The following is a 13,087-nucleotide window of genomic DNA, read 5'->3' as shown; positions in this document are numbered from 1 at the left end:
TAAAAGGTTAGTCTTTTATCATTCCTTTTCATTTTTGCAGTTATTTTGATGTTTTTGGTTTTCTGTTTGTTATATTCTTCTTTGTTCTTCGTGTTTCTCAGGAAAGGTCTCAACCTTTGGGTTCTCTTATGTTAGGTTCTCTTACCAAAGTTGCTTGCTTTTGATGTTTATTCTCTTCATCTTTTTTGCATTTCCTTTGCTCCACTGGTATTAATATTGTTACTTTTCTGTTTGTTTCGTTTTCCAATATTCTATATCATTTTTGCAGAAGATTTTGCATCAGAATCACAAAGCACCTATAGAAGGTAATGCAAGCAAAAACCTAGGGATTTTCCAGTATTCTCATCGTGTCCAGTTTTGTTTGCATTTATAGGGTTTCAATTGACAATGTTTTGGAGTTTTTTTGCAACTGTTTTGCTGAAGATTTTACATCAGAATTACATAGCAAAATCTGAGCAAATTTGAATTGAATTTTGATAAAGTTTGGAGCTTTATTTTTAGTATTTTAAGGTGATAGATGTTCTTCATCATGGAATATTGTTCTCTTTTCTTGGACTACTCTTTCTCTTCATCTACTTTCTGAAGTATAAAGTATAATAACTGAAAACTTATTTTTATTTATCCTGTGCAGGCACGATTTGAAGTATTGTATCATCTGAATTTGTAGCATGGATTGTAATTTGTGGTGATAATAATATCATAATTGTTGTGAGTGCATAAAAGTTGTTGTATTAGTATCATGAAGAGTTGTAGGCAATTATTAGCAAATGTTGTAATTTTAATCTCACCTCTTCTATATTGATGTTATGAAAATCTATAAAAATTGAAAGATTTATCATAGATCTTTCTTAATGCAATTGTTTTTTATTCTCATTAAAATAGACTACTATAAAATTGAGAACTAATATACGGATAAATACAAAATATTAAATTATTTTATTTCCTACTTAAATAAAAATTTAAAATAAATAAAAGTTATGAGTATTTAAAATCCTAAATAAATATATGTCCCAAAAAATTTAATGTCATTCTTAAATAAGAATCCAAATTAACTAAATTTATATGTTTTTCAAAAGTTATAAATAAATTATTTATTTTTCAAATAAATTATTTATTTTTCCGGCGATGTGCTTCTTGCGGCGATGCCAGACCACCTGATCTTCCGTTATCTAACACGGCGATGACACCAACCTGGCGTCAACCGATTATGTACACTGCAGAACGCCACTTCCACAAACGGCGACCATGTACACTGCAGAACGCCACTTCCACAAACGACGACTATTGATAATTAAATGGAAACTTAGCATGAGCTATACAATAAATTACTAATTTAAAAAAGGTATTTATAAATTTTTATTAATGACAATTGAATTCTTAAAAACTTTGTCTTTCTTTTTAAGATTTTCAAAATCCTAAATAAATACAAATTCTTATGATTTTTAAACCAAAATTTGATTCAAAATTCTAAATATATCCATATCCTAAAATATTTAATGTCATTCTTGAATAAAAATCTAAAATTAATAAAATTTCTAAGTTTTTTCAAAATCATAAATAAATACAAATCCTAAATATTTTTATTTCCTACTTAAATAAAAATCTAAAAAAAATATATCCATTTTTACTCCCACAAACGGCGACTATGTACACTGCAGAACGCCACTTCCACAAACGGCGACCATGTACACTGCAGAACGCCACTTTTACCATGTTTATCTTCTTCATTTTCTTCGTAAAAATTTTTGGTAACTAATTCATAGTATTTTTTTAAAACCATAAACTAAATCACAAAAAAAAAAATAATGACAAATTTATTGGCTTTGATTTTCATTTCACATGATTTTATGAACAAAATATAAATTATAATGTTGAAAAATTAATGAATAAAATGATATAATATTGATAATTAAATGGAAACTTAACATGAGCTATACAATAAATTACTAATTTAAAAAAGGTATTTATATATTTTTATTAATGGCAATTGAATTCTTAAAAACTTTGTCTTTCTTTCTAAGATTTTCAAAATCCTAAATAAATAAAAATTCTTATGATTTTTAAACCAAAATTTGATTCAAAATTCTGAATATATCGATATCCTAAATTATTTAATGTCATTCTTGAATAAAAATCTAAAATTAATAAAATTTCTAAGTTTTTCAAAATCATAAATAAATACAAATCCTAAATATTTTTATTTCCTACTTAAATAAAAATCTAAAAAAAATATATCCATTTTTACTTCCACAAACGGCGACTATGTACACTGCAGAACGCCACTTCCACAAACGGCGACCATGTACACTGCAGAACGCCACTCTTACAAACGGCGACAATGTACATTGCAGAACGCCACTTCCACAAACGACGATTATGTACACTGCAGAACGCCACTTTTACAATGTTTACCTTCTTTATTTTTTCGTAAAATTTTTTGGTAACTAATTCATAGTATTTTTTTAAAACCATAAATTAAGTCACAAAAAAAAATAATGACAAATTTATTGACTTTGATTTTCATTTCACATGATTTTAGGAACAAAATATAAATTATAATGTTGAAAAATTAATGAATAAAATGATATAATATTGATAATTAAATGGAAACTTAACATGAGCTATACAATAAATTACTAATTTAAAAAAGGTATTTATATATTTTTATTAATGGCAATTGAATTCTTAAAAACTTTGTCTCTCTTTCTAATATTTTCAAAATCCTAAATAAATAAAAATTCTTATGATTTTTAAACCAAAATTTGATTCAAAATTCTAAATATATCGATAACCTAAAATATTTAATGTCATTCTTGAATAAAAATATAAAATTAATAAAATTTCCAAGTTTTTCAAAATCATAAATAAATACAAATCCTAAATATTTTTATTTCCTACTTAAATAAAAATCTAAAAAAAATATATCCATTTTTACTTCCACAAACGGGGACTATGTACACTGCAAAACGCCACTTGCACAAACGGCGACCATGTACACTGCAGAACGCCACTCTTACAAACGACGACAATGTACATTGCAGAACGCCACTTCCACAAACGGCGATTATGTACACTGCAGAACGCCACTTTTACAATGTTTACCTTCTTTATTTTTTCGTAAAAATTTTTGGTAACTAATTCATAGTATTTTTTTAAACCATAAATTAAGTCACAAAAAAAAAAAAAAATGACAAATTTATTGGCTTTGATTTTCATTTCACATGATTTTATGAACAAAATATAAATTATAATATTGAAAAATTAATGAATAAAATGATATAATATTGATAATTAAATGGAAACTTAACCTAAGTTATACAATAAATTACTAATTTAAAAAAGGTATTTATATATTTTTATTAATGGCAATTGAATTCTTACAAACTTTGTCTTTCTTTCTAAGATTTTCAAAATCCGAAATAAATAAAAATTCTTATGATTTTTAAACCAAAATTTGATTGAAAATTCTAAATATATCGATATCCTAAAATATTTAATGTCATTCTTGAATAAAAATATAAAATTAATAAAATTTCTAAGTTTTTCAAAATCATAAATAAATACAAATCCTAAATATTTTTATTTCCTACTTAAATAAAAATCTAAAAAAAATATATCCATTTTTACTTTCACAAACGGGGACTATGTACACTGCAAAACGCCACTTGCACAAACGGCGACCATGTACACTGCAGAACGCCACTTCCACAAACGGCGACCATGTACACTGCAGAATGCCACTCTTACAAATGGCAACCATGTACAGTGCAGAACGCCACTTCCACAAACGACGACTATGTACACTGCACAACGCCACTTTTACAATGTTTACCTTCTTTATTTTCTTTGTAAAAAATTTTGGTAACTAATTCATAGTATTTTTTTTAAACCATAAATTAAATAACAAAAAAAAAAGAATGACAAATTTATTGGCTTTGATTTTCATTTCACATGATTTTATGAACAAAATATAAATTATAATATTGAAAAATTAATGAATAAAATGATATAATATTGATAATTAAATGGAAACTTAACATGAGCTATACAATAAATTACTAATTTAAAAAAGTTATTTATATATATTTTTATTAATGACAATTGAATTCTTAAAAACTTTGTCTTTCTTTCTAAGATTTTCAAAATCCTAAATAAATAAAAATTCTTATGATTTTTAAACCAAAATTTGATTCAAAATTCTAAATATATCCATATCCTAAAATATTTAATGTCATTCTTGAATAAAAATCTAAAATTAATAAAATTTCTAAGTTTTTCAAAATCATTAATAAATACATATCCTAAATATTTTTATTTCCTACTTAAATAAAAATCTAAAAAAAATATATCGATTTTTACTTCCACAAACGGCGACTATGTACACTGCAGAACGCCGCTTGCACAAACGGCGACCATGTACACTGCAGAACGCCACTTCCACAAACGACGACCATGTACACTGCAGAACGCCACTTCCACAAATGGCGACCATGTACATTGCAGAACGTCACTTCCACAAACGGCGACTATGTACACTACAGAACGCCACTTCCACAAATGACGACTATGTACACTTCAGAACGCATTTTTTAAACCATAAATTAAATCACAAAAAAAAAATAATGACAAATTTATTGGCTTTGATTTTCATTTAACATGATTTTATGAACAAAATATAAATTATAATATTGAAAAATTAATTAATAAAATGATATAATATTGATAATTAAATGGAAACTTAACATGAGCTATACAATAAACGTAACAGGGAGAAATGTAACAAGGACATTGTTAATAACAGTTCATTTGTAAGTTATGCTTTCCTCTACCATGTCTGTAATATGAAATATTTCTTCACTACTAATTTGTTTAAATGCTCATTTTTTGGACAAGGAATTGTATGATCAAGATGGAAAAAAATTGTATAAAGGTTCTGCCACAGGAATGTTGTAGAGGTGAACTAGAATGTTGGAAGACTAAGGTTTTGGACTGAAGAGTGTTGAAATTTAATAATTTGACAGAGTGCCTCATGTATTTGATGTATAATGTGAATGCATTAGATTTCAACATGTATAATGCATTGACATTTCATTATTAATGTGAAGGAATCAATACAGTGCCTTACACTAGTCCACATTTTGATACCGTTCTTTTCATTTTATAGTTTTCTTTTACTGTTTTCTTTATGGTATTTTTACTTCTAATGATTTGTAATATGCACCCTCATAAATAAATAACTTTTTTAGTGGTTAAATATCCATTCACCTTTATGCAGTATCTAAATAAAATAAACAAAATCTAATTAAAGAGTATGGTGCATATGTGAACATATATGTGCATATTATTATTATAACATTTTTCTTCCAATGATATAGTAATAATAGTAAAAAAAGTATAAAAAATTATTAATATAGTAATAATACTTTATAAATAATTATACATGTATTTGTCAATATATATATATGTTTTTTTTATATATTTATATTTATGTGTATATAAATATTTATCCAATAATTATCTACATATAAATCTTTATATATATATATATATATTAATATATTATATATTATATATTATAAATTAATACTAATCAATGTATTAATATATTATATATTATATTATGAGTTTATTTTATATATAACTTATACTTATATATATTATTATATTAAAATTTAAAAATGCCAAATATATGAAATATAATTATAATATTAATTAATTTTTAAATGCATTGAGGGAGCTCAACGTCTCACATTTTACATATTAATATGCTATTTATTATATATCCATAATCCTATTTCAATATTTGTGCGGTAAGTCTTTTCATATTCTTCTGTTCATTTCTTCCTTTCATTTACTAGGAAGACATTGATGGCAACTACTGACAATTATAATATTAATTAATATTTTAATATATTAATATTTACAAATCTAAAAATATGAAATGAAATGAAATATTATATTAATATTAATTAATTTCGAAATGTTTAGAATGAAACGTCAGAATGGATGGTGGCAAATTGAAAAACTCAAAAGTCTCACGTATTGGATATTAATATGTTATTTATAGGTGTGGTTTCTGAGATTATTGTATACACATAATCCTCTTTCATTGTTTGTGTTATAAGTCCTTTCATATTTCATATTCTTCTCTTGATTTCTTCATTTCATTTACGATGAAGATGATAACAACAACTGCTAAGAAAATTGTCGGACTGGATACCAAAGGCATGTTCTGGACAATGAGTGTTAAGGGTGATGTATGTGTTTTCTTGGTTATGTTATTATATTTGATTTTCCAAACTTCAATGATTTGCTTACAGTTTTTATTTTGATTTTTAAATAACAGTATGGTATTGTGGATCGCACTTTTGCTATTGAATTTCAAAATGAACTTGATGACCACTAGCTGCTGGCAGATAATAACGGGAACACCCATGTTGTGATGTACAACATGGATTTGCTGAATCCTGAAATAACCTATGCATGGGGGAACTTACGTCATTTTTATGATCTTAAAGGAGAACATCGCGTATATTTCCGATACGTTAGTGATAACTGCTTTCATATTAATGTTTACATGAATGTTTTTTATTTTTTATTTTTAATTTATTATGTTTATATTTATTACACTCTTTATTGATGGTTTTCTTTGTGCTATTTGTTCTGACCATAAAATGTCATATACATAAAATAACTGTTTTATGATTTCACTTTTATTTATTTTTCAGATTTCACTTACAACATTAATTTTTTATTTTACTTTTATAATATAGTTTAAATCTTAAGTTATTTTTTATATCAATAGAAACATCAAAAGCAATCAATTTTTTATAAGAAAATCAAAAAAGAAATCATTTTTATGTTGCAACGAACACACAAACAACAATATGAAAAACAATAGAAGAAACAAACCGAGAAAAAGATGAAAAGAATCGACATAAATGATAAAAGTAAGAAACTTTAATAAAAAAAACCCCAAAAAATACCATAAAAAAAGTCAAAAATATAATATAAAATATTATTAATATAATAATAATAATAATAATACTTCATCAATCATTTTACCTAATAATTATATCTGGTGGTTGATGTTGGAGTACACCACCACTCTTGAGGCTGCAATTATGACAACCCCAAAGGGATTGAAACTACTGCAGGTTAGGTGTGAATGCAATTAAGACAATTGTCCAACAAAAAGAAAGCAAGTAAACAAGAGAGAAAGCAATCATAAACATCACTTTTGTTCCTGGTTTGCTTTCTTGACATGTATCTTTGTAGGAAAAAAAAACTAATGATTTTGAAGAAGGATAATGCCACCATGTCATGGCTAATTCTCTTTTTCAGTCCTTAGTCCTCATTAACAACTTAAGACAGTTAAATACTTACAGAAAACTTTAAGCAAACAAGAAAGTTTGAAAAAAAAAATTAGAAAATTCCTTACATCTGATCTGCATGTGGCACATACTGAAAAAAATTGAACAAAATCAGAATATGGACGAAAACAGATAGCACTGTTCAGTAGAAACATTAAAATCCTACTCTGTATAATACAAAGGAAAATTACATAACATAATCCAATGCTGAAAATAGAAAATGAAATTTATATGCATTAGAAAATAGTTTTCTGCAAGAATACAAACTGTTATTCACCTTAAAAGCAAGAACTTAATTCCCACATGATATTGAATATGTATGAAACTATGAATTGAAATGGAAGAAAGAAAGTGCTCAAAACTACACATATTTAGCCTAATTTCATGATGGCAATTAAAAATTTACTTAATTCAAGAGGGCGTAAAACAGACCCAAAGCAAACATAGGTAAAGGTCTTCCACAAATTTCATGACAGATACTAGTCTGAGAATTTTCAACCAGTATTTATTGGGCTTTGAGAAACTTAGTCTGCCAGCCTTCATTGCAGAAGTTGCATCACAGTCCTAAATATTATAATCAAAATGTAATGTTTTGTAAAATCTAAAAAATTAATTTCATCAAGATATGTTCCCAACCTGCAGATAAAGAGTAACATTGAAACTAAAAACAGACCCAAAACAAACATAGGTAAAGGTCTTTCACAAATTTCATGACAGATACTACCTTCCAATGAAATTTATATGCATTAGAAAATAGTTTTCTGCAAATTTTGATACTTACAAATGACATTACACTGAAAACCAAAACAATTGATTTGAGGATATTATTCCCACCATCTTTGGGTTTAGCCATCTTGTTCTAGATTAAAATCATATTAGCCCCTTCTACTAAAAATGCTGCATTAGTCCATGTATGATAAACACATGCTTTATTTGAAGTCTTTTATTTACTGCTATTTGACAGCAAATTCATATAGCAGTAAGAAAGAATCATATTAAGTAGTAGCAATGAAAAACCAGTATTGTCCTGTCAACCAAACCCATGCCTTTACACTTTAATACATAGATCATGACCGCAGCATCATACTCACCCTCTTCTCAGAATTTTCAACCACTTAGTCTGCCAGCCTTCATTGCAGAAATTGCATCACAGTCCTAAATATTATAATCAAAATGTAATGTTTTGTAAAATCTAAAAAATTAATCTAAAATGTTACTGAAATAAGCTACCCATAAAAAATCAATAGATATTTATAATATATTAATTTATAAATAGACAGTGGGTGTAAAATTTATTAAGAAACATATTGATGTTAATATATTGTTATTTGTAGTAATGTTATTCCTGTTATTCTTACACTATCTTTATTCGTTTAGTCATATTAACCTAGTTTTATGTTTAGTGGTTATTTTCTAAAATATATTAAAGAAATACGATTCTTTATTTGTAAAAGGTGTGAAAAAAAAGAATTAAAAATAAATAAATTGAGTAAAAGTATTAAAGAAACTACTCGTATTAATGCTGTATAAAGCTAGACACCATAATACTGTGCGAATAGTTAGACTCTTCCATTGACTCAATATTTTAATTTAATAAATGGCGCAAGAACCAAGAAGTTTCTTTGAGATTCAAAATCAATTTCAGATTTTTGAGTTTTTCATAATATAATTGATATATTGATATAAATATAAATTTTTTATAAGATTAAGTATGCAGTATAGGAGAAAAGAAAAGCAGATTACAAAGGCCAATACAAGCCCAATTAAAACAAATAAGAATTTTATCTAAGAAGGCATAGCTATCTTTCCACGCGTGATAATGATATAAACCTAGATTCCATAATTATTTTGCAAATTGTTGACTATTCTTAAGACTGACCAGAACACATGGCAGTGGAAGATATTTTTGAGAAAATTCAAAGACTTTTCCAAAACTTGATTTGTGTTTATAATGTGGTACAAACAAAGGCACTGAGAGTTGCAGAGAAAGGAGAGAAAATTGATTCCAATGTCAGGAAGTACTTCATCATTGGCCATGTCTACTTCTCTAACAAAGCATGATGTGTTTCTCAGCTTCAGAGGGGAAGACACACGTGACAACTTCATTAGCCACCTTCATCCAGCACTGCAAACGAAGAACATAGAAGCATATATTGATGAGACACTACCCCGGGGCGAAGAAATTTCATCTGCACTGCTCTCTGCAATAGAAGAATCGAAGATTTATATCGTCGTTTTCTCCCAAAACTATGCATCTTCCACTTGGTGCTTGAATGAACTCACTAAGATACTTGAATGCAAGAAGAGATATGGAAGGGATGTCATACCTGTTTTCTACAAGGTGGATCCGTCAACTATTAGGAAGCAGGAAGAAAGATACAAAGAAGCATTCGATAAGCATGAGCAGCACTTTAAGCACGACAAAGTGCAAGGATGGAAGGATGCTCTCACCGAAGTTGCTGGACTTTCAGGCTGGTCATTATATTTATTACATGCATCGAGATAATCAGAAACTTACTAGAATACCAGACCTTTCTACGTCACCGAATATTGAAGAAATAAACCTGAGTTTTTGTAGAAAGTTGATTCAAGTTCACTCTTCGATATTCCTCAGCAAGCTCAGTTATTTATGTTTAGATCATTGTCATGATCTGAATAGTGTAAATATTCCGAGCAACATTTTATCCACATCACCAGGATGGATTAGTCTTTTCCATTGTGGGAAGCTTAATATGTTTTCATTGAGTGAACATCAAGATAAATTTCTCCCTCATGTCATACTGGAGCGTCAGGAACCGGATATGATGAAAGAGATAAATGCTAATAATGCTACAGACTCAGAATGCACTGATCTCGAGTCACTTCCAAACTCCATTGTTAATCTGAAGCTTCTCTCTGAACTTGATTGTTCGGGGTGTGCCAAATTAACAGAAATCCCAACACACATCGGTCGCTTGACGTCATTAGTGGAACTGTCACTGTGTGATAGCGGAATCGTGAACCTTCCTGAGAGCATTGGTCATCTTTCAAGCTTGAAATTGCTTGATTTAAGCGACTGCAAAAAGCTTGAATGCATCCCACCGATTCCACCATTTCTAGAACTACTCAAGGCATGGGATTGCCCATCCATTAGAAGAGTGATGTCAAATTCTCTTGTTCCAAACTTGTCAAATTCCAAAGAGGGTGTCTTCAAATTTCTTTTCACCAATGCTCAACAACTGGATTCAGGTGGTCGTGCTAACATTGAGGAGGATGCAAGGCTTAGGATGACCGACGATAGATATAGGTCTGTGTTCTTCTGTTTTCCAGGGAGTACAGTTCCTGGTTGGTTCCATTTTCGTGGGAAGGGAGATTCAGTGACTATAAATGAAGATTTAAGTTTCTGCAGCAATGATAGGCTCACTGGTTTCGCTTTGTGTGTAGCTTTTGGAGTGTTAGATACCTCTGTTAGAGGTAGATGTGGTTCTTTTCTTTACAGCCTAAAATTTGAATCTGATGATGATGGCACACATATCATTACAAATAATGATATGTTAAACAGACATTTCAAATGGAATGGTGAAAAGAGAGGTGTTGATGAAGATTACACATTCGTCTGGAAATTTAACTTGGAATCCCTAAGCCCTAGGCTGTGTGATGCTCGCAGCTTCACTTTTGAGATCAGTCCGTATGACTTTTGGTGGTCAGTTGTGACAATAAAAGGATGCGGCATATGCCCTCTTTATTCCAAAAAGAAAGATGATAAATATGGTGGTGCTGTTGACTTTGAACAATCCAGTGGAAGCAATGTTGCTTCTCGTTAATACTTCTAAATTACAAGGTTCAACACGTTGAATTTTTATTAAGAATTTCTCGTTTTTAATGTATTTTGTTTTATTTACATTCTCAATGGCATTTTAGGAGTGGGTTCGCTCAATTGTTGATTAAGATTTCTGAATTATTGTTAGATGTAGTTTGATGTTTGTGTTCAGCATGAGATGAGATGGGTTGCTCTGTTGTCCCAGAGTTGCATCTTCTTGAAACTCTTCATATATAGTTTCATTAACTTCTTTAGCATATTTGGGTTGCATTTGTAGTGAAGGCATTATGAAATCCTGAGGAGCTCCATTTGAAATGGTGATTGGTAATTCCTCTTCATACTTTTCTCCATCCTATGGAATATCATATCATTGTATTAGGTTTGTGCATGGAGCTGTAAAATCAGAAAGTTCTCAGCTTGGTTAACATGGAACCTCATTTCTTATTGATCTTGGTTTATTCACATCGAGGCACCTTGTTCATGTGAGTGATGACTTATAAATGCTGTTGGCCTGTGATTGTTAATTCTTTATAATTGTAGTTTCAGTAAAATTGAAGACAACTTGTAAACTGTTTGAAGGAATATAGGTTTAAAGACTCCTATCTTATATGTTATGTTATTAACAGAGGATGTTTATTAATTATCATCTTATGGATTTCAGCAGTTTTTAGGAGCTTTTCTAAGTTTCTAATTTCTTTAAAAACATAAAACCATAAATACATAATATAATTTAAATTTTGAATAAATATCACAAACCTCATTTTATAAGTAATAGATTTGAGTTAAGCTGAAACTTCAATTCTTAATATACAACTTTAAATATTCATAATTTTTATTACTTAAATTAAGGATGTTATATGTACTTATATGTATGAGCTTTTTTTTTCTAAGTGTTATACAAAATATTTAACAATAAAATTATATGAAATCCATTATTCTTTTACCAAAAAGTGTGAATTAAGATTTCAATCTCAATTAAATGTCTTTATAGTAAAAAAAAATCTAAAAAATGGTAAGTAAATTATTAATAATTAATACCATTGGCTGCGGGAGATTTTTAATTTTTTTATGGAAATGTTATTTATTATATATGACCTAAACAAATGCTAATTTTTTACGATTTAAGATACAGTTTGTGGTAGTTAAAAATTGTTACGAATATTATTTTCAGCTATTAAAATAATTGCCAAAAGTACTTATGTCAAAACTTGTTTGTTATTACGATCCTATAAATCTGTTTTTTATTAGAAAAGAATAATCAGGTGCTAACAGTTAAAAGTAATCATATTCCCATCCTACAATCTGTTTTCTTTTATTTAACAATTTAATTTATATTTTAATTAAATAATATAATTTAATATTTTATTATTATTTAGAGTTGTTAAAAGGTTATTATAATATGAAAAACGGTCGTCAAAATAGACCTTTTTTTCCTGATTTATATAACTAGAATAAAAAAAATATTCACGTAGCTGCATGTAATAAAACATCACAGTATCATAGCCCAAGAAACACATGTTAACCCAAAACAATTCAGCTAGCAAATAATTATAGTACACAAAAAATCTTCAAAAAACACAATTAATATTTTAATCTGTAAATGAAAACTATCATTTTAATATCTAAAAAAGGAATTGTATAATTATAATTTCAACATTAAAAATAAAAAAATCAAATACTAGAGCGATAATTGTCCCTAGACTGCATTAATTAAATTCATCAGAAACGAACCCAATTATCAGTTTCAACAAGAAAACATTTATATGGTATTCCAATAGAATTCCATATTATTTATTATTATTAATTCATCAATGTGAGAATGATTTGAGTGTGGAAATGGAATGAGATGAATGAAATCTAAGGTGAGAATAATTAATTGTGCACTGAACCATTTTATGTGTCATTAAGAAATGAA

General features: G+C 28.0%; 1 long non-coding RNA gene across 1 annotated transcript in view; it reads left to right on the top strand.

Annotated features, from left to right (window-relative positions):
- LOC150029264 (uncharacterized) overlaps positions 1 to 11,696 on the top strand; it is a 53,547-nt gene extending 41,851 nt beyond the window's left edge. The window contains exon 2 of the long non-coding RNA XR_016518965.1: positions 11,552 to 11,696. This is a non-coding gene — a long non-coding RNA (uncharacterized LOC150029264). The remainder of the gene's footprint in view (positions 1 to 11,551) is intronic.
- Positions 11,697 to 13,087: the final 1,391 nt, after the last annotated feature.

Source organism: Phaseolus vulgaris, chromosome 2 (assembly GCF_051622355.1).
Source record: "Phaseolus vulgaris cultivar YP4 chromosome 2, ASM5162235v1, whole genome shotgun sequence".
Lineage (NCBI taxonomy): Eukaryota > Viridiplantae > Streptophyta > Magnoliopsida > Fabales > Fabaceae > Phaseolus > Phaseolus vulgaris.
Note: the sequence above shows the minus strand (reverse complement) of the source record. Positions and strands in the feature narration are given on the sequence as shown.